The sequence below is a fragment of the Myotis brandtii genome, unplaced genomic scaffold (assembly GCF_000412655.1).
Source record: "Myotis brandtii unplaced genomic scaffold, ASM41265v1 scaffold1381, whole genome shotgun sequence".
NCBI classification, from domain to species: domain Eukaryota; kingdom Metazoa; phylum Chordata; class Mammalia; order Chiroptera; family Vespertilionidae; genus Myotis; species Myotis brandtii.
Window position 1 is genome coordinate 248,357 of NW_005354921.1, and position 20,265 is coordinate 268,621.

At 37.9% G+C, this 20,265-nt stretch overlaps 1 long non-coding RNA gene across 1 annotated transcript in view; it reads left to right on the forward strand.

The window, feature by feature from the left end:
* LOC106725133 overlaps positions 1 to 20,182 on the forward strand; it is a 27,641-nt gene extending 7,459 nt beyond the window's left edge. The window contains exon 3 of the long non-coding RNA XR_001361001.1: positions 19,348 to 20,182. This is a non-coding gene — a long non-coding RNA (uncharacterized LOC106725133). The remainder of the gene's footprint in view (positions 1 to 19,347) is intronic.
* The last annotated feature ends 83 nt before the right edge of the window (positions 20,183 to 20,265 follow it).

Sequence of the window (20,265 nt, forward strand, 5' to 3'; positions counted from 1 at the left end):
TGTTGTAATGTACCCCGTGAATCACAGAAGGACGCCTCAAGAAGTCGAATTAAAGAGTCATGTTTATTGCAATCCGGGACTATGAGGGGTCATTCCCAAATCTCATAGTACCATTTGGTCACAGTTCCAGGATTATATAGGCAAAAAATCACAAAGGTATTGATTACATCTCAGGGTTTGGAATGAGGCACCTGGCTCGCAAAAAAGCGGATTACAGAAGCAGAATTAAGCATGTTAATTACAGTTTCGGGTCTCGGGGTCACTGAATTGACAGAAATACATTATCTAGAGCCCTCGGGTCTCGAACCACTGAGTTGGCAGGAAGTCATTATCTAGAGCCATCGAGGCAATTTAGAGTAATTGCACTGTCCTGGTCTTAGGACCACTGAGTCAACTGGAACGCACCACCTGTGGCCACTAAAACAATTTAGGGTAATTGTGCTGTCCTGGTTCCCAGGTACAGAAGAATGTGCTTCGATAACCAGTAAGATCACAATCAATGGGATAGTCATTCAATCAATAAGGCATTCAATCGAATGGGATGACTTATACAATTCAGAAAATCAAAGTAACTTTTATATTGTTAAGCCGAACAACAGGGTTAGAGTTAAACTACAGTTTCCACCTGAAATGGTTGCTACCATACTTCAATATAATTCAGAAAATCAAAATAACCTGTCCACTGTTAAACAAAGCAAATAGGTACCATACTTCAAGAATACATTTATTAAAGCTGGGAAGGGTAAAACAAGGAAGGGTTTAGGATAGAAGAAGCAACAGGGGAGAACCTAGGTGGGGCTGCTTTGGCTCTCTAGAAATGTTAGAGGAAGGAAATGAGACAAGATGGGGCTGCTATTGGCTCCCTGAAAAGTCAGACAGGTTCAGGAGCTTTGCTGTTTGCTGTTCCCCTAGTTACAAGTCCCATGGGGGCCCCAGACTTAAAAAGCATTTGCTGAGAGAAGGCCACTGGTGCACCCTCCTTGGAGTGTGCCTTATTACTTATTAATTATTGTATTGTTTTCCATATGAACAACTGTAAACCTACTTTTGCCCAACCCTGTTTAATTGTTTCTATTTTCTTGGTTATTGTCTGTCTCCTCCAATAGATTTTAAGTTACTTTGTCAATGTCTGTTGGCGTTTTATTCAAGTAGTGCCAAACACTCACTATTATTTAATAACTATTTGACAAATATATTCCTCAGCCTCCTTCTGCTCTATTGAAATTTGATTATTTATAGGTGCTAATCCATCTAGTTTATTTTTTAATTAAATTTATTTCAGCAACATTGGTTAATATCATTATATAATTTTCAGGGGTACAAGATTATAATTGACATCTCTGTGCTCTTTTGCAAACTTACATCCCAAAGTCTAGTGTGTTTTTTTTCCAATGCCATATATTTGATCCCCTTTACCTAACACTTTGCCCTCCTCCCACACATTTTGCCCTCTGGTAACAACCATTCTGTTTTCTATTCCATTATTTTAATTGTGAATTTAATAATGGTACCTGGAAGGTTTACTGTGCCAAGCAGTGCCAAGACTATGGCTCGATGAACTTAGGTCCATCTCCTTCCCATTTCCACATTATGAACAAGTTCATGGTTGATCTGGTCTATGAGATGTAAGGTTATCATAGTTGAGTTCTGGAATTTCTCTGATTTTCTTGGAAAGCAAAGTGGAAAAACTAGCAGTTGGCCTCAACAATACAACTAAGAATATTACATACATTGAAGAAAGTAGGATGAGGAAGGAAGGAGGGACATTTTTTTATAAGGTCATAACTAAAAGTTAGGTAAATGAACCAAGCATCTCAGTTTCTGTCCAGATGTTTTGTTACAGAAATCATTAACATGTGTAAATTTGATATGTATGGTATAGGGTAGAGAATTCAGCTTGGATTAAGTGAAATAACTTTCCCAATTCCTGATCTTGGAATCAGATTTGAAAATTCAAATGCACCCTTTTTTGCCATTTTTCTATAAAACAATGTGTTATTACTCCAACCTATAAGCCTTTCTAATTGCATTTTTTGGATTGAAACTCACTTATAATCAAGTGTTTTAATTCCATTTAAAAAGACTTGAGGAATGGAGGAAAGGGGTAAGGGTGGATGTTCACTCTCTTTTTATCAATCCTTACCTGAGGACATGCTGAGAGAGAATGAAAGAGAGGTGAGTAACATTAATCAGTTGGCTTGATCAGTTGCCTTTTGTACAGGATGACGACGATCAACCAACTGAGCCACTTCAGCAGGACTGGATATTTACTCTTAAAGCCAAACCACAGATTAGCTATAGCTAAAAGGCACTGGCAGCATTTAAAATAACTGAGAACATCTTACACTGCACACTATCATCTGAGAGGCACTAGAAGTTGAGTCTAGGCAATTTAGTTTGGGGCTCTTTTTATTTCTGAGGGACAAGAAATGATTGAAATTCAAAAGTAATTCAATCCCTAACCGGTTTGGCTCAGTGGATAGAGTGTCAGCCTGCGGACTGAAGATCCCAGGTTCAATTCCGGTCAAGGGCATGAACCTTGGTTGCAGGCACATCCCCAGTGGGAGGTGTGCAGGAGGCAGCTGATTGATGTTTTTCTCTCATCGATGTTTCTAACTCTCTATTTCTCTCCCTTCCTCTCTGTAAAAAAAAAAATCAAAAAAATATATATTTTTTAAAAAGTAATTCAAGTGTGCTGTTTTTTAAAATATATTTTTATTGATTTCAGAGAGGAAAAGGGAGAGATAGAAACATCAATGATGAGAGAGAATCATTGATTTGCTGCCTCCTGCACGCCCCACACTGGGGATCAAGTCCGAAACCCAGGCATATGCCCTGAGAGGGAATTGCTGTGACCTCTTGGTTCATAGGGCGACACTCAACCATTGAGCCAAGCCAGCCAGGCCCAAGTGTGTTATTAATCCATTGGTAACAAAAGTGGAAGACAAAAAAATTTTTTTATTGTTTACAGTATTACAGATGTCCCCCACTCCACTTCTTTTTCCCCCTCCACCCAGCCCCTGCCCCACCCAAGAACTTCACCACACTATTGTCTGTGTCCTTGGGCTATTCTTTGGTTAATCCCTTCTAGTCCCCTCCAAACCCCTCCCCTCTGAGATCTCTCAGTCTATCCCACGTATCCATGCCTCTGGTCCTATTTTGTTCATCAGTTTATTTTGTTCATTAGATTCCACATATAAGTGAGATTGTATGATATTTTCAAGACAAAAGATTTTTTTAAAGAGATGAAGCTCTTTTTTAAAAATATTTTTTTATTGATTTCAGAAAGGAAGGGAGAGGGAGAGACACCGGCTGGGCACCATAGAATGTGAATTTGAAGAAAAGGCCTAATCAAAACTCTTTTGTCTTGCCTAGCCAGCACGACTCAGTGGTTGAGCATCAAGATATGATCCAAAAGGTCAGAGTTCAATTCCCAGTCAGGGCACATGCCCGGGTTGTGGCTCTATCTCCAGAAGAGGGCATGCAGGAGGCAGCTGATCAATAATTATCTCACATCATTGATATTTCTATCCCTTTCTCCCTCTCCCTTCTTCTCTCTGAAATAAAAAAAAATAAAAATAAAGTCTGTGGTACTCCACATTCCTTCTGCTGTATTCAGAGTGCCCAGATGAACCAAAGGTCACTAATAATATAGCTCAGGAATGGCACAGCTTAGAAAGAAAGAAAAATGTTGAGTATCTAAATGTGGGAGAGAGGAATGATTTGGAAATTTTCTGTTTTGTGATAATCATGCATATTATTCCCTGTATAAATGCAATAAAATAGGTAGATGCCCAAACTCTAATTCCTATGAATATACTATGTTGCATAGCAAGAAGGAATTAAAGTTGTTAATCAGGTGACCTTGAATGAGGAGATTATCAGAGTAAGCTCAGTGTAATCACAAGGGTCCTCATTAAGTGAGAGAGAAAGGCAGGAGAGTCAGCATCAGGATGAGACAGCATAAGACTATGAGCCATTGTTAGATTTGATATAGAAGGCAGCTATAAATCAAGGGACATGGGTGGCCTCTAGAAGCAGAAAAAGGGAAGGAAACAGATTCATCCCCTAGAGCAGGGGTGGGGCGTGGGAAGCCGCCTATTGTCTTCACTAGCAGAGAGGTGTGGACAAGGATCCTGGAATGCTGGTGACCCTTGAAGCCCTGGTAAAGGTCAGAGCTATGCACCCACTGTTTAGCCGAGACAATGGTAGCTGAAGCAACTTCCCCACCAGATAGTCATGTAAATCCTTACCGATAAGATAGTCTGCCTGTTACTGGAACGTGCCTGCCTAAGGGCTATGGGTGTCTCCCAAACTCAATAAGAGGATGGCAAGGCCTGAGCACAAGTGGAGTCCATCCTCTTGGGATGGGCTCTCGCCTAGCTCCCCAATTTCCAAATTATTATCTATTGTCTCATCTCTTTCATTTGTGTGTGGCCCCTCTTCTAGATCTTGAACCCTGAACCACTCAGGAAGTGGGGGAACATATACACATTTACACAGTGGGGAATGTCCAGAGGCGGTATCAAGCCTGAGAAGTCATTTGGGCTGGCCCTGCCAAGGCATTAAGAGTGAGTTAATTAAATGTTTGACCAAATACACCAGGCTAATTTAAAAAAGATTTTTATTGTTGAAAGTATTACATGTGTCCCTTTCCTTCCCCCATTGACCCCTTTTAGCCCACCCCCACTGCAGGCCTTCACCACCCTATTGTCTGTGTCCATGGGTTATGCATATATGCGTACAAGTTCTTTGGTTGATCTCTTCCCAACCCCCCACCCCACCCCCACCTTCCCTCTGAAATTCCAGTCTGTTCCATGCTTCTGTGTCTCTGGATCTATTTTGTACACGTTTATTTTGTTCAATAGATTCTACATATGAGTGAGATCATATGATACTTGTCTTTCTCTGACTGGCTTATTTCCCTTAGCATAATACTCTATATTCCTAGCTAAAACCCATTCTTTCTTTTTTTCTTTTTTATTGATTTCAGAGAAGAAGGGAGAGGGCAAAATAGAAACATCAATGATGAGAGAGAATCACAGATATGCTGCCTCCTGCACGCCCCCTACTGGGGAATCGAGCCTGCAACCCAGGCATATGGCCTGATCCATGACCTCTTGGTTCATAGGACTACAATCAACAACTGAGCCACACCAGCTGGACAAGACCCATTCTTTACAATGATTATTCAATCACGAAAGAGGTGACAGTAAGAAGATGGATTTAAAACAATAAAATGGTATCCAAAGTACTCTGACAAATGCCTCTCATGGTCTTACTACCTCCTTGCAGACTAAGGTTTCAACTATTCTATGTCTACAAGCTAAATACCATGGGTTATTTTTCCAGACAAGGCTTACAGAATTTACTAAGCAGTCCCCTGATCTGCTTTGAGTTGAAATAGAATGTTATACCTCCATATGGAGCGGTATTAAAACTCCATACTTCAAATCCTGTCCTTGACATTTTTCTTAATTCTCTCACTTGAATAGAATCTGTACCCTTGGAACCATGTAGTTGCAAACAGTAAAAATGGCAAGTTCTTCCTGAAAGGCCCAAGATGACTACCTGCATAAAAATAACCTTAATATCATGGGCAAACTGCCACTTCTCCAAGGCTTTCTGGCCAATTCTTTAAAAAAACACACAAAAGAACCATGAAGCATTTGCTCAGGAGGAAAGGATAGACTGGTCTTGAAAAAAAGGTCAGCTCTAAAAGTTTACCTTGTTAATATTTTAACACCTTTGGAAAATAAGAAAGATTGCAGAAAGGAAAGGAGAGGGAGAGAGATAGAAGCATCAATGATGAGAGAATCATTGATTGGCTGCCTCCTGCAACCCCCACCCCCAACTGGGGATCGACCCAGAAACCCAGGCATGTGCCCTGACTAGGAATCGAACCCTGACTTCCTTGTTCATAGGTTGATACTCAACCACTGAGCCCTGCTAGCAGGGCCTCACCACTTCTTTAGATAAATGCTCACCACATGACTTCTACCCCCAAATCCCATAAGAAACCCATTTATAATGAGCCAGTGAGTCACCAAAAGGTAGTCTTGCCCAATTCAACCATATAGCTAGAAAATATAAAATCTAGCATTAGCCCAGCCAGCGTGGCTCAGTGCTTGAGCGTCGACCTATGAATCATGAGGTCACGGTTAGATTCCTGGTCAGGGCACATGTCTGAGTTGCTGGCTGGATCCCCAGTATGGGGTGTGCAGGAGGAAGCCAAGCAATGATTCTCTTTCATCATAGATGTTTCTATCTATCTATCTATCTATCTATCTATCTATCTATCATCTATCTATCTATCTCACTCTCTCCCTGTCCCCTCCTTTCTGAAATCAATAAAAAATATATTTTTTAAAAAATCTAGCATTAATTTGCTTACTGTTTGACACACACTATTGTACTTACATGTATATTATAATATAAAGCCCACTACAACTCTATGAGATAGGCAACATCCCTATTTTACTGATGAAAAAAAAAGATGCAGTGAATTTGTATTCATAAAGTGGCAATAGGAAATTATAAAATCAGTCAATGATTCCCAAGGCTGCTATTACAATTATAATCCATGCCCTTGCACATCCCATAAGATTATATTTCCTGATAAGCATGATGATATGTAGAGAATATATAGTAAGAAACAGTTTCGAAACTAAGTGATCTTAGATCTGGGTTCACCTCAACAATGTTTATACTGACACTTAAGCAAGTCATGTTCTACAAACTTCAGGTGCCATATCTACATCATGTACATTTATATACAGAATTATAATTATCCTAATGAGAATTACATGGCCAGCACTGTATGCACCAAAGCAAAATAAAGTCCAGTGGAATTTAACTGTAGTAAAACCGAACTATGCTTGAGACTGCATAGTAATTGAAGAGCAATTTCCTAACCTCCAGCACTATTGTCAAATGTTTTCTGAGGGTGGGGGAGGGCACAATAGTTCGTTGCCATAGATGCATCCCACACCTTTCTCTATTCTCATTATAATGCAGTTGGCCTTCCAGGGATATTGTCAAAATTAACTATGTAAAAATTCCAAAGAAAAGGGAAGAGGATTTATTTTAGGCCTGAGGGATATATCTAAATGGTTCTTGTAGATTATAAAGTGAAGTTCTCACAACCCAACCTACCTTTAACATTCCTCTTCCACATATTTTTTCCCTAGTTTTTCATCCTACCTGCAAATTCTGCTTCCTCGCTGTTTCACAAAGTGACAGGAATCTATTTAAGTAGCAAACTATATGCAAGTCCCCTCAAATCCAGGTTCTTTTCTACCTTGCTTTACATTGCCCTACTCCTTTGATCTTCCCTTATGCATTCAAATGATGAGAACTTTCACTCCAATCAAGTTATGATTTTGATTTAGAGTACACGCAGAAAAGAAACCAGATTGGGTAAATGGAAAATCATTAGGAATGCTGGTAACTGGGTGAAAGACTATGGCAAATCTAGGAACTATTGGCAATAGTAACCCCTCATGAGATTGCTTTTACCAAGCTAAGGAAAACAATACAACTGAGAGGTTGAAGGTATGAGACCTAGTCATATGGTTGCCAGGCCATGTAAATGTCTTGGTGCTCCATCATTTGGTAGAATTCCTAGGAACTGTCTCAAGGTCCTTCAATTGTTTTTCCTTATCCCCTTTATCTTTTTTAGAAGTTGCATCTATAACTATCAGTTTTACTGCCCACTCATAGACAGCTAACAAAATGGCTGATTCAATATTAGACCCAACCTGTATTACACAACTTTCGAATTGAAATGGTGTTAGCTTGCCTAAGTCCAGTAGTCCCAAAGAAATCAGAGAAAAACTTCTCATGACCAAGAGTTAAGTAATAATCTGACAGGATGCACAAATTAATCTGTGGGAGTGGCTTAGCATGGAAAAAATATAACTAGGAGCACTGATCACCCCATCTTTAACCCATAGAAAATACAAAAGCTGAAAGAATACTATCAAATACTTTATTTTCTAAATATTCCTGCTGCCCTTTTAAAATTGTTGTCTGATCTTTCCTCACTAAACAGAAAAATGGTGCTTGTCATTTCCTTTCCATTTCAGGATTGTTGTAGAATAAGCATCTTGAGGACCAAAGGTACCACAAACTAAACAGTAAGTATAAAATGATAAGACTGGAAGTCCACCTAAGGAAATAGAAGCTGCCACCAGTATAATTGCCAACAAAGGAATAGAAACTCTTGCCTATAAAGACTGCACTGAATCATATGACTATGAAGTCATCAATCTAACATTTGGGTCTTTAGTCTTTAGTCACTCAGAATTCTAGGAACACCAATAATCCCTGCACGTACTGAGGCATTGGGGCTGTTCACTTCTTTAATTAGTCATTTCCTTCCTGAATACATCCTACTTGTCACAAACTTACAAATAGTTTTTCATACCCTAGTCCCATCCTGACCTTTTCTCAAAATGTTTTTGCTTCTCACAGTTTATTGGGTTTGTGCTTCTTGGTATTCCTGACCAAAGGAAATGAAGCGAGAAATGAGACTGAAAGGGGGCAGAAATAGAATGTGGGGAACCAGCTAGTATTGTAAGAAATATTAATCATGCTCTATTAACCATTTTTTAAATGGCGAAGGCACTTCTACACTGGCTGGAGCTGACCTGGAGTTGAAGCCTTTTTCCCCAACCCCCATTTGGAGCTGCCTATTATCATGGAAAGATTAACAAAGATTTGTTTCCGAATGCCAGCCCTTTGAAGAAACCCAGCCCTTTTTGCATACCTGCAGGCCTTTGCAAATTGTTCATCTGGCACTCCCTTTGGCTATTTGCCCATGTAACCCCAGCCCTTGCATATCACTAAGCCCTTTGAAGACCCCTAGTTCATTTGCATCTCTGTGAACTGCCCTTTCGCCTACTTTTCCTTTGTGCTTTTGCTATATAAGCCACTGACTTACGGTGAGCTGCAGAGCAGATTTCTGTGGCTAAGCTGCTGCTCTCTCATACTGCTGGTGCCAGCAGTTTTGGACTAAATGCTCATATATGATTCAACCCTGTCTCTGCTTCATTGGCTCGAGTAGACAGGCAGCATGGACCCATTGTTTGTCCAGTTACATATTCTGGCAACCAGGAAGGGATGTAAGCAAGGAATCCGCTGGGGTGAGTACCAGGGATCCCGCTTGCTGCCTGGACTGGGGGCTCCTGGAGCTGAGGCCTGGACTCTTGTTTGCAGTGCTGCCAGGAATTTTCCTGTTTTGAGTCCCAGCCACAACCTCAACAATCCCTGTCATCTCACCGAACACGTAAGTGAATCAAGCGCTTTCGTAGGAGGAATCAAGTGTGTTTGTATGGCACGAGAAGCAGTGGCTGCTTCTGTCTGGGCTTCTATGTAAGGAAGCATGTGCTGAGTGTACTGTGGTGGCAGGGAAGGCATTGTACTGCCTCTTATCTTCCTGAGCCTGATCAGCTCCGGATGGCAAGGGACCAGCAGTCCTTGGCTGGGTCTCCTATCCCTTAGCCTGATCCCCTCTGGGACGAGAGACATTGCTCTGCTGTGGTGTTTTGTTTTGTTTTATTATTTATGCAGGGCATTCTGTGATGTCTGTGGCTACAGACAAGGAGCTCGGTGTGAAGCTCATCTGTAGGTTGTGTGCTCCTATAAATATTATATGTAAGAATGTCTTTGTTGATTGTTGCTTCGTGTCTCTTTGTTGTCTGCGTTAATTTAAGGATGGGGCATTTCCCGCTTTGCTGAGAGCCCAGCTGCTTGTGGGCAGGCTGAAACCCCATGGCAGGGATTGCAGGAATTTCAATGAATCAGCGGACAAAAATTCAGGGTTTGAATTTTGAGAATTGTCTGTCTGTCTGTAATGTAACTTTGGTTGCTGATATTATTTGCTAGCTTTCTTTGCCAGTTTATGAACATAGGGAATCCTCTCTCTCTGCTGTGTGGGCTTTGTGCCACTCAGAACCAAAGGTCATTTTGCTGTGATGAGTTAAATGTGAGATAAGATTCTCTAAGACTAATGCAGTCCATCCTTCTGAGAGTACTCATTTATTTACTGTAGAATTTTTGTTTGCTTGCTTGTTTGTTTTCTGTTTTTAAGATCTCTGCTCATATGCAAGATTTCATGCTGTCACAAAATTTATCAAGAAAATGCCTTGGGTAATAAATAATTGGCTCTAGCATCTCAAAGTTGTTAACACATAATAAATAGATGTAACTAAAATGAAGGGTTTATGATAAAGCTTTTCAGTGATAATTATATATGCCTAAACATAGTTTTTCAAAGTCATTGGTAACTTAAAACTTTGGAGGAGTTTGCTAGATTAAATAGTAAAAATTATTAAATATTTAGGTATTTTGAAATAGCAGGATACTGAAATATTAACCCAAGTTATACTTTTGGATTTTTATTACAGAGAATCAAGAAGATAGATTTGAATCTATTAATGAATCTGTCTTGTATTTTATTTCAAATATATCTCTTAAAAATGTGAGTGTATTGCTAATCTGAGAAATGTTATGTAATTTCTTGTCACCTAACATTTAAGGTTTCTAAGAGTTAAAAAATTCTAACTAATTGAAAATAAATTACATGGTTTTGGTAATAGAAGACATGAGGTATAGACATGCAGTTTTGAAGGGAAAAGGAAATTAAGTTGTTCTAAAGCTAATTAATAATAAGATTTATAGAGTTACTAATATAAGTTATAGAAGGATTGTGAAGAAAAATCTTAAAAAGAAATTAGAGGTAATCTGAATAAATTTAATTAGATGAATGAATCTAAAGTAAGCAAATACAGAATTTGTTTAGTCTTTCTCCAGTCTGTTAAAAGGGAAAAAGTTTTTCCTGTATTTGCCTAGGAAGCAAAAGTTATATAAAGTATTGAAATAATTATATATTCTGTTTTTTTAATCAGGTACTTAATTACTTTAAAAAAAGGTGATCTTCTTAATTGTGGGAAGTAAAGTTTTGCTAGCCTATGTTTGTGTCATTTTGAATGAATAAATAGTCTAATACTGTTTCATAAAAATGATGATGATATATAATCTTTTGATAAAATAAGTTTAACAATCTTCCCAGGATTTCAATTTTAAGAAACATTTTTTGACCTAGAATTGGCTTTAGGTCATTCCAATAGGCCCTGGAATGCCTCGAGGATTTGTTTTCTCTCTTTATGAAGGGACATTTTATAGTTAAGGTACATGGGAAGCTTTGTCAAATTAAGAAGTAATAATTATGTTCTATTTATATATCATATTAAGTAGATTTTGATATGCTTTCAGTTATAACTGTTAGTTAAAATATTGTGGAATACTGTGTTTTACAGAAAGGACAGGATTCCATGTCTTTTGCAATATAATCAAATCCATAACTATGCCATTTTAAATTTCTTGTTATAATGCATCTGGAAAGATGTACATTTTCTGAGGAATCCATGGAAAGGACTCTGACCTTTTCAGATCATCTCCTCTGAACTGAATGAAATTTATTACAACTCTAGGAAGTATCTGAATTTATAGAAGTATTAACAGGAAAAATCAGGAGAAACAAAATTTGATTATGGGACTCAATGAACTGAAAATCTATACTAATCTACACTAATAAAAGAGAAACATGCAAATTGGTGTCACTCCGCTAAGCCCACCAGCCAATCAGGATGGGCACGTAAATTAACCCAACAATGGTGGCAGTTAATTTGCATATACAGGCCCGGAGTGAAGACTGAAGGCTCCAGCCCCAGCGAAGACTGAAGACTGAAGAGGCTTGCCTTCTCTGCTGTGGCCAGAGCGAAGGCCTGGGTCCCGGGTGCCGGAGGAAAACTGGTGCCAACAGCCAGGGGAAGAAAGGCCTATTGCACGAATCTCTTCGTGCAACGGGCCTCTAGTAATATATATATTTTTAAACTTTTGTTGAAAGTATTGCTGACTCTTAATCTTTTTGTTTTTCAGATATAAGGAAGCATTTTTAAAGCAACCTGGTTAATTATATTTTTCTCCCCATCTGATCCCTCCACAGAATTTGGCAATTCTTAATGAGTGAGTCATGGCAAATGCACTTCTATGCATTAATTCAATAAGACCAGTTTACAATTGTGGTTTTATTAACTAAGGACTTTGGAATGTCATGTGTAACATGTCTGGACTCTGGTTGTCACCAGAAAGCTTTAAGGAATGAACCCAATAAGAGCACCTTGGAGAAAGCCTGATACCTTGCTTGGTCACATGGTTCATAGCAGTCTTTCCAGGGAATGAACAAAGGAAATATATAAATGAGGGACCTTTATATATTTGGGGAAATCTATTCATTTGGGGAAAGTCACAAATGGGGACCTTTATATATTGGGACCCATTGTCTGGGAAAAGGATGCAGGAATGTTTTCTCTAAAAGTTGCTGCAGTAACTTGTAGTGGATGTCTGACTTTTACTGGGTGTTCTAGTTATTGTCTTTCCTGAAAGCTGGCAAGGAAGGAACCTCAAGACATCATTGGGGACCTCAAGAACTTGAGGAATTCACCCAAGTATACAGGTATTATTGCAAGCAAGCCTGATGGCAGGTAAGTGGCTCAGCTTCTTTGCCCTGCGGGGCTAATTAAAGCTGGAACATAAGATTTCAGGAAAGCATATTTATATATCTATATCTATATATATATTTAAAGGCCTATGTACTCAACTGTTATTCTTATTGTGTTCATGCAAATGATCAGGCCAAATTGAAAATATACTTAATACAGTAAATAAATCGGCCTTAATTTGGCACTTTAATGAAAATGAGGGCAATTTTAGGGGGGGAAATTGTGTTTCAATGGGGAATTATTAGAACTGAAATGTGTGTGTGGGGGTTTTCCTTTCACCAGACCATTTATTGTAATTCTTGCTGTTCTAACTGTTGCCCAATAATACTGTTATAACACAGTGTCTACGCCAGGTTACAAGCCCTATTTGCACTTAGAGAATACCACCTCCAGACATCATTGCCACCTCCTTCAGTGCCCAGGCCTCATTGTCCCTCTGACAGAGAGCAAGGATCTCTTAGCTCTGAGAGAAACCTTTGCCCCTCCTCAGCAGGAAGCAGTTTCAGAAGACTCTGCGTCTCTTTCCCAGGAAAGAATTCAGAGCCAAGATCCTTGAAGGGATGCGGTAGGCAGTTAGACAGACATAAGCAGAGTAAAGACAATAGGCCAACTGGAGAAATGGACAGGATCCTGAGACATGCATCTTGTCACTCCAACTGCTCTGAAGCTGGCAATGGAGGAACCTGTGCAGGATGGACCTTTACACCTTGCCTAGTAGGAGTTGGAACACATATTGCTAATACATAGAATTATTCTATTCATTTGGGGAAAGTCACAAATGGGGACCTTTATATATTGGGACCCATTGTCTGGGAAAAGGATGCAGGAATGTTTTCTCTAAAAGTTGCTGCAGTAACTTGTAGTGGATGTCTGACTTTTACTGGGTGTTCTAGTTATTGTCTTTAAGTATCTAATAATTAAAATATAAATTGTGCTCATAGTTCCTCCCTCCCTTATAGTAATGGACATACTAAGCTTCTGGCTAGTTAGTTTCTGATGTGTGGGGTACTGTTTATTCATATTGCTACCAACAGCACCGGGGGCCTTGTTCCTTAGGATTACTGTCTTTATATCTCAGAAACATCACAGGGCCCAAACCAAAAGAGACCTTCTCACACCCATGGCACTGGACTGCAATGATCTCCACCTGTGGAGCCCTGCTGAATATATTACTTTAACCATTTTTGTTATGCTGATAACGGTAGGCTTTATTCATATAGAAGTGACCTGGCTGGCTTATAGCATGGAAAAAGCCCTGAATGCCACTGCCAGGGCTATACAGGGGATAAATCAAGAGCTGAGCCAGGTGAGGGAGGCAGTTCTAGAGAATAAGGTAGCAATACATTATTTGTTGTTGTGGCATAACCATAATTGTGAGGAATTTAAAGGAATATGCTATTTTAATCTTTCTGACAATTCTTAATTGATAAAAATTCCATAGATATGAGATAAACAGCAGTGGGGAAATGAGATAGAATGTGGGGAAACAGCTAGTATTGTAAGAAATATTAATCATGCTCTGTTAACCATTTATGGAGAAGGCACTTCTACCCTGGCTGGAGCTTATCTGGAGTTGCAGCCCTTGCCCCACTCCCCCCATTTGGAGCTGCCTATTATCATGGTAAGATTAACAAAGATTTGTTACAGAAAACAGATAGGAGTCCTTTTAAGATCCCCAGCCCTTTTGGCATACCTGCAGGCCTTTGCAAACCTGCTTACCTGTTAATTGTCCATTCGGCACTCCCTTTGGCTATTTGCCCATGTAACCCCAGCCCTTGCATATCACTAAGCCCTTTGAAGACCCCTAGTCCTTTTGCATCTCTGTGAACTGCCCTTTCGCCTACTTTTCCTTTGTGCTTTTCCTATATAAGCCACTGACTTATGGTGAGCTGCAGAGCAGATTTCTGTGGCTAAGCTGCTGCTCTCTCATACTGCTGGTGCCAGCAGTTTTGGACTAAATGCTCATATATGATTCAACCCTGTCTCTGCTTCATTGGCTCGAGTAGACAGGCAGCATGGACCCATTGTTTGTCTGATTATAAGACCACAAAAAATTTAATCACCCAAAGTAGTGAAAGGAAAAACAAAAGGATATTATGTGTGAAGAGACAATGAGGCAGAACTTGTCACATCAAAATACAAAGTTTTCAAAACATTAGCTTTTATTTGACATTAGAAAAAATACTCCCCAATTTATCTCAGTTGTTATGTGATGGCTTTAGATTGCTTTTTGATGTCACCTATGCTGAGCAAGATTTGTCAATCTTCAAACCACCCAAGGCTGAGATTCTGCATTTCACATCTGTACACAAGTCAAAGAATTTCTTTCATTTAATGGAGCATTTTGGCATATATTCCCTTTGAGGTTGAAGAGTGGAGATAAGTACATTCTTATAAAAATGGATTTGTTTACTACTTTATTTATGCCACAAAAAAACAGATGATGGTAGCATGTTCTCTTATTCTTGTTTTATCAGTAGTGGTAGTCTCAGGATGCCAGAAACCGCAAAAGGCAGGCTTGTAGCTACTTTCTTCTTTGCACTTTCCAAATATGAAAATCCACCCCCAACTGAAGAAAAGAGTGCTACTGAGTCCAGCTGATACCACATATTAAAAGTCAAACATTACAGATGTATCTGATGTCAAAATTAAAATGTACAAAGCAAAAATCAGAAAAATCATCCCAAATTCTCAAATGTGCTACCTCCACATTTTCTTCTCCATTTATGCATGTTAAATGGCTTGCCATGTAAACTCAAGTATATATGCTTTTAAAGTATTATAAATTACAGTGAACTATGAAGTCCTCTTCCTTTACAGTGAAATTAGCCTTTAGATTTAACACTGCTTTATGATGGAGGCCAAATTGATTTAATTGATAAATCACATCATTATGTAACCCAAGGCTTAGTTGATAATATCATCATTCAGCCAAAAAAAAGAAATGAATGAGGACAAAGCAATCCTCAAGTTAGACCTGGAGTTCATAAGACCAATCCAAAAAAAGGCAGGCTGCCCTTAGAAACAGGTTTGACCTTTTCTTTCACTCTTCCTCCTATCCCACCCTCTGTGAGTGATTTAAAAATAGAAAAGGTCAAAGCCCAGTGGGGCCTGGATTTAGAGGTTTGGGTTATTTTTTTTTTTTTTTTGAATTTTTCCCTCAAATTTTTGCCAATTATTTCTCATTTTTATTACTCTTAAAATTTAAGCATGATAAATTGTTAAGCCACTTTCATTCACTGACCATATTCTACCATATATAAGTCCTTTCATGACATGGTTTTGATACTGAGAGGCGATTTCTAAAGTTTAAGTCAAAATCTGTTGTTAAAGAGAAATCATGTCTCCATCTTCAATCTTGCTATGTACTATCTGGGGATTGTTCCTCAGATCTAGTTAGGCAGTGTATATTTGTCAGAATGTAAAGGATAAAGAATTGAAAATAGACAAAACTGTTAAATGTTTCAAAACCAATTGTGGCTTGAGTATGCATGGTTCCCCGAGGCTGGTATGATTGACACTGTGGTTTGGGAATTAGTTGTCATCCCTTCTTCTATTCAACAGTGGCCAATCATTTTTCATGAGCTAGGAAAATGAAGTGTCTATTATAAAGAGGGTTCCTGGAACTTAAGGAGCTATCTCAGTGGAAAACCCTGCTTATTGTAGTGGCCAGAGTGATAGAAGAAATATGGAGTAGGAATTAAACCACACAATGTTACTTAGGGGCTAAGTCAACCCCTAACAAGAAAACAACCCAAAAGCAAAGTTTTTAAAATTTCTCTGGGAAAGCATACATTTCTCATATCTCTTGGGCCAAGTGAGAACCTAACAAGTACTTTATATAAAATAGGCACTCAAATATACTTGTAGAATGAATAAATAAATGAAAAAAAGTGAATGAACAGTAATTTTTTATATTCTAGTCTCCAAGCTAGTTAAAAACAAGTGTCTTAGTTAAGATCTTTTCGTTTTCTGTTTAGAAATTAGCACATTGCAAATAGACACTTGTTTAATGTTTTATCCCATTCCTTGTTTTTTATTGCATCTATAAGATAAATGCCATTTGTATCAGATCTATTTCTTTTAGCATCATCTTCAATGTTTGTATGAATGAATAAGTAGGAAGCTCTCGTTCCCACTCTACAAAACATGTCAAAGAGAAGGTGATCTATTTAATCATTCCGTCTCAGTGTCTTAATATCACAGCTGCTCAATGAAAGACCTGCAGTGATAAAATTTGTTCTTGGTGTTTCAACCATAAGCTAGAGGACATGAAAGTGCAGTTTGGTCTTTGGAATCTCTTAATTCTCTCAGCACTTTATTCAGAGTGAATGTTTATAGAAAAAATCATTTTTATTGCTCAAGTGGCTTCCTGATTCTAAGCTAGGCCAATGAGCAAACATTTTTAAAACCAGTTGTTTCATCTTAATTCTTATCTTAAACTATAATAGAAGCAGAAACTTAAATTAATGAATTAAAGGACAAATCCTGAGCCCTTTTAACAGTCTTCTGGCTTCAATTTAGGTCACTGAGCATGTGAAGTTGAGACTATCCAGAACTAGGGAAAATATATTAAAAGGACCATGACTTTTTTTTCCCTTTAATCTCCAAGGTGAGTCAATGGGATTTCTGAGCCATACTTACTCGACTCATTAAATGAGCATAGTACTTCCCAGAAAATAAGCACTCAAATAAAAAAATCAAAGATGTTTTCATATCTGCAGCTATGATCTGTGTTCAATCTAAAGACCTTTAGACTAGGCCCATTCCACTGCTCTTATGCTCAGGACCTAGAATGATTTATTGCACACAAAATATGCTGTGCTTATCAAATGAAATCTAAAAGCACTGCTGAGCCATTTATTTTTACTTCTTAAATATCTTTAAGCCAGGCCAAGGTGGAGCTAATTCACCTCCATCTTTAGCATTCAGCATTTAAAAAACTGATGGAGAACAAGAGCAGCTTGCTTTTTTTAAAAAAAAAAATTCCATCTCTTTAATTAGGCGAGGGAGCAAGTAGCTTTCTGGTCTGGATTGTATTTTTCCATGTAGCTCAGCATTTAGCATACTGTTTTGCACAGTTCTATTTTCTCAATGTTTTTATCATTAAATAAGCTTAACAGTAGTTAAGTACTTTTTAGTCTGGAGCTCACACCTATTACATTATTTCCTTCTATAAGCATCCCATGAGGATAAAATTGTATTTATATACTAGGGCATATGTAGTTTTAAGCCTCATAAAAAGTAATCATTCATCATTCATTAAGCCAACAGTTAATTCCTTATATCTATATAGAACACTAGGCTTTCTAAATTTACACATAGACCTCTGTTACAGGTTCAATAATTAGGGTGATGAATTTTTGCAACACTAGTTGTTATCTCTGGGGATGAGAGTAAAAAATCAATATTCATAAAACATATTGCTTACATATGTATGCCAGTTCAAGACTTATAAATTGACTTCATACATTATGTTTGGCTATCAAGGACACAATAAAGATGTTTTATCTTCAGGTCCTTGGTGCCTAGCAAAAAGACTGGCATAGTAGACAATTATTACCCAGTCTTGCATTCATCATAAATTTAATCTTTTACATATTATATTCAGATTGTTCAATAGTTAATACTTCAAATATTTCCAAATTTTTATAGTACTTTGCACCAAGTGAGAAAAATCAATAGTGACATTTATATGGTGCTTTAGAGTTCACAAAATACTAACATATACTAACATATTGCCTTATTCTCAATTGTAGGCACAATAAAATTATAAATGTGTGTATCTCTTTAGTGCCTGTAACAGTGAGTTCACATAGTAGGCAACTGATATGCTTTCATTTAACAAGTATTCAAACCCTCAAGTTTGCATAACTATTTATACTGCCTCTCTCATAGTGGGTGAATTGTATAAAGAATGTTTATCTCACGAAAAATTTTATTCACAGAGAAAATACCTAATGTCATATTTATATTGTACTTTATAGTTTAGAAAGCTCAGTCTCATTCATTACATTTTCCTGTTATCTGGGAAAATATACTGGTAATAATAACTTGATATTACCAGTAAAGTCTTGATTGATTAAAATAAGCATTATCTAATTTCCTCACATATAAATAATGCACAATATAAACCTCCCTCTTATTACTTGGGAGTTTTACCTTAGATTTCACAGAACCCAAAACAATAGTTGGCACATAAAAGGCAATTAATATTCATTCATTCATTCATAACATTTAGCTCATTGATATTTAGTACTTTAGTTTACAAACCACTTTAAAATGCATTTCTTATCTGAAAATTTTAATTCTATATTGAGATTCTTTTTTTCTGTTATCTGTAGTGTTTAGCAAGTTATCTGGCCCATTGTAAGTCATCAAAATAGCTTAATCCCTTGTGTTTGCTGTATATTTTACAGTTTAAAAGCAGTTTCTATGTGTTTTCTTTTCTGCTACCTGGAATACTGTATTTACTCAAAATCACCAAAGCAGCAGAAACACGGCTACAAATATATGAAATTTTCATTGATTAATCACTTAATTTCTATTATCTACACAGTATTACATACTGTTGATATGTAATCAATATTTATCAGCTCTGAAACTTAATACGTCTTTAAGCACTTTCATAGTTTAAAAGCATATTCACACATTTTTATTTAGGTCACCTGGATGTGATGATAAATAATCACTGAGTCCTTAGTGCCTAGAACAGGGACAGGCTCACACAAGGAAATTAATATTATTCAGCATTTACATCAGGGGTAACTATGGCCCACAGACTTGGTTAACAAGATAGTTTTCCTTTTTAAAGGATTGGCGGTAGGGGGAAGTGAAATGTAGAGACCATAGGCCTGCAAAGACTAAAATATTTACCTTTTCCCCTTTACAGAAAGAGTGTGATGATCCCTGATGTACAAAATGCTTCAAAACTGACAGTGTACTTATAATACATATTAGCTGTGCATAGCTGGCAATACACCTTATTTTCATATATATCTCAGTTATTTAAATTATCTTTCCTCATGATAAGGGGGAGAAAAAGGAAAGATTTAAACCTGATTACTTCCAAATTCTGCATTCTTTAAGCCCAGAGGTTGATATTAAAGCCTAGGGCAGGGTTGGTGTAGTCTACCAAATTATTAGGCCACTACTATGAGCAGGGAGTTCAGGCTGTCTCCTTGGGGCATCACTGTTCCAGGACTACTCATTCTTTTTTCTAACCATCACTAGGAATCCCAAACCCCAGGAATCCTGTTCACTCAAGCTCAAAGAAATCATGTTACTGGCTGATCCTTCTCAGCAGGCTGGCACATCTGTGTATTTTCTATCTAAATGTTCACATTGGCCTGAGGCATCTCTTCACATTTTCTCTACATAGCCTGACACTTTCCTCTTCTCATCAGCCTAGAGCTTCTGAGGAAAAGGGAGGACTGAAATACAATTTCACTGATATGTCTCTCTCAAACGGAGTGGAGGTAAAAAAAATAAACTTTAAAAAAATACCTAAAACTTAATAAATGACTCAAAACTATAATAAAAAGAACCTTACACTGGCCCAGGCATTATATTGCCAATCTCAAGATAGCTCCTCAAGGTAATAACAAAATCAAAAAGGATATCACAAAATTAGTGGGCTTAAATGGAGATATAAAAACTGGAAAGGAAGAACTGAAAATATCCAAGGGTAGGGAGGATA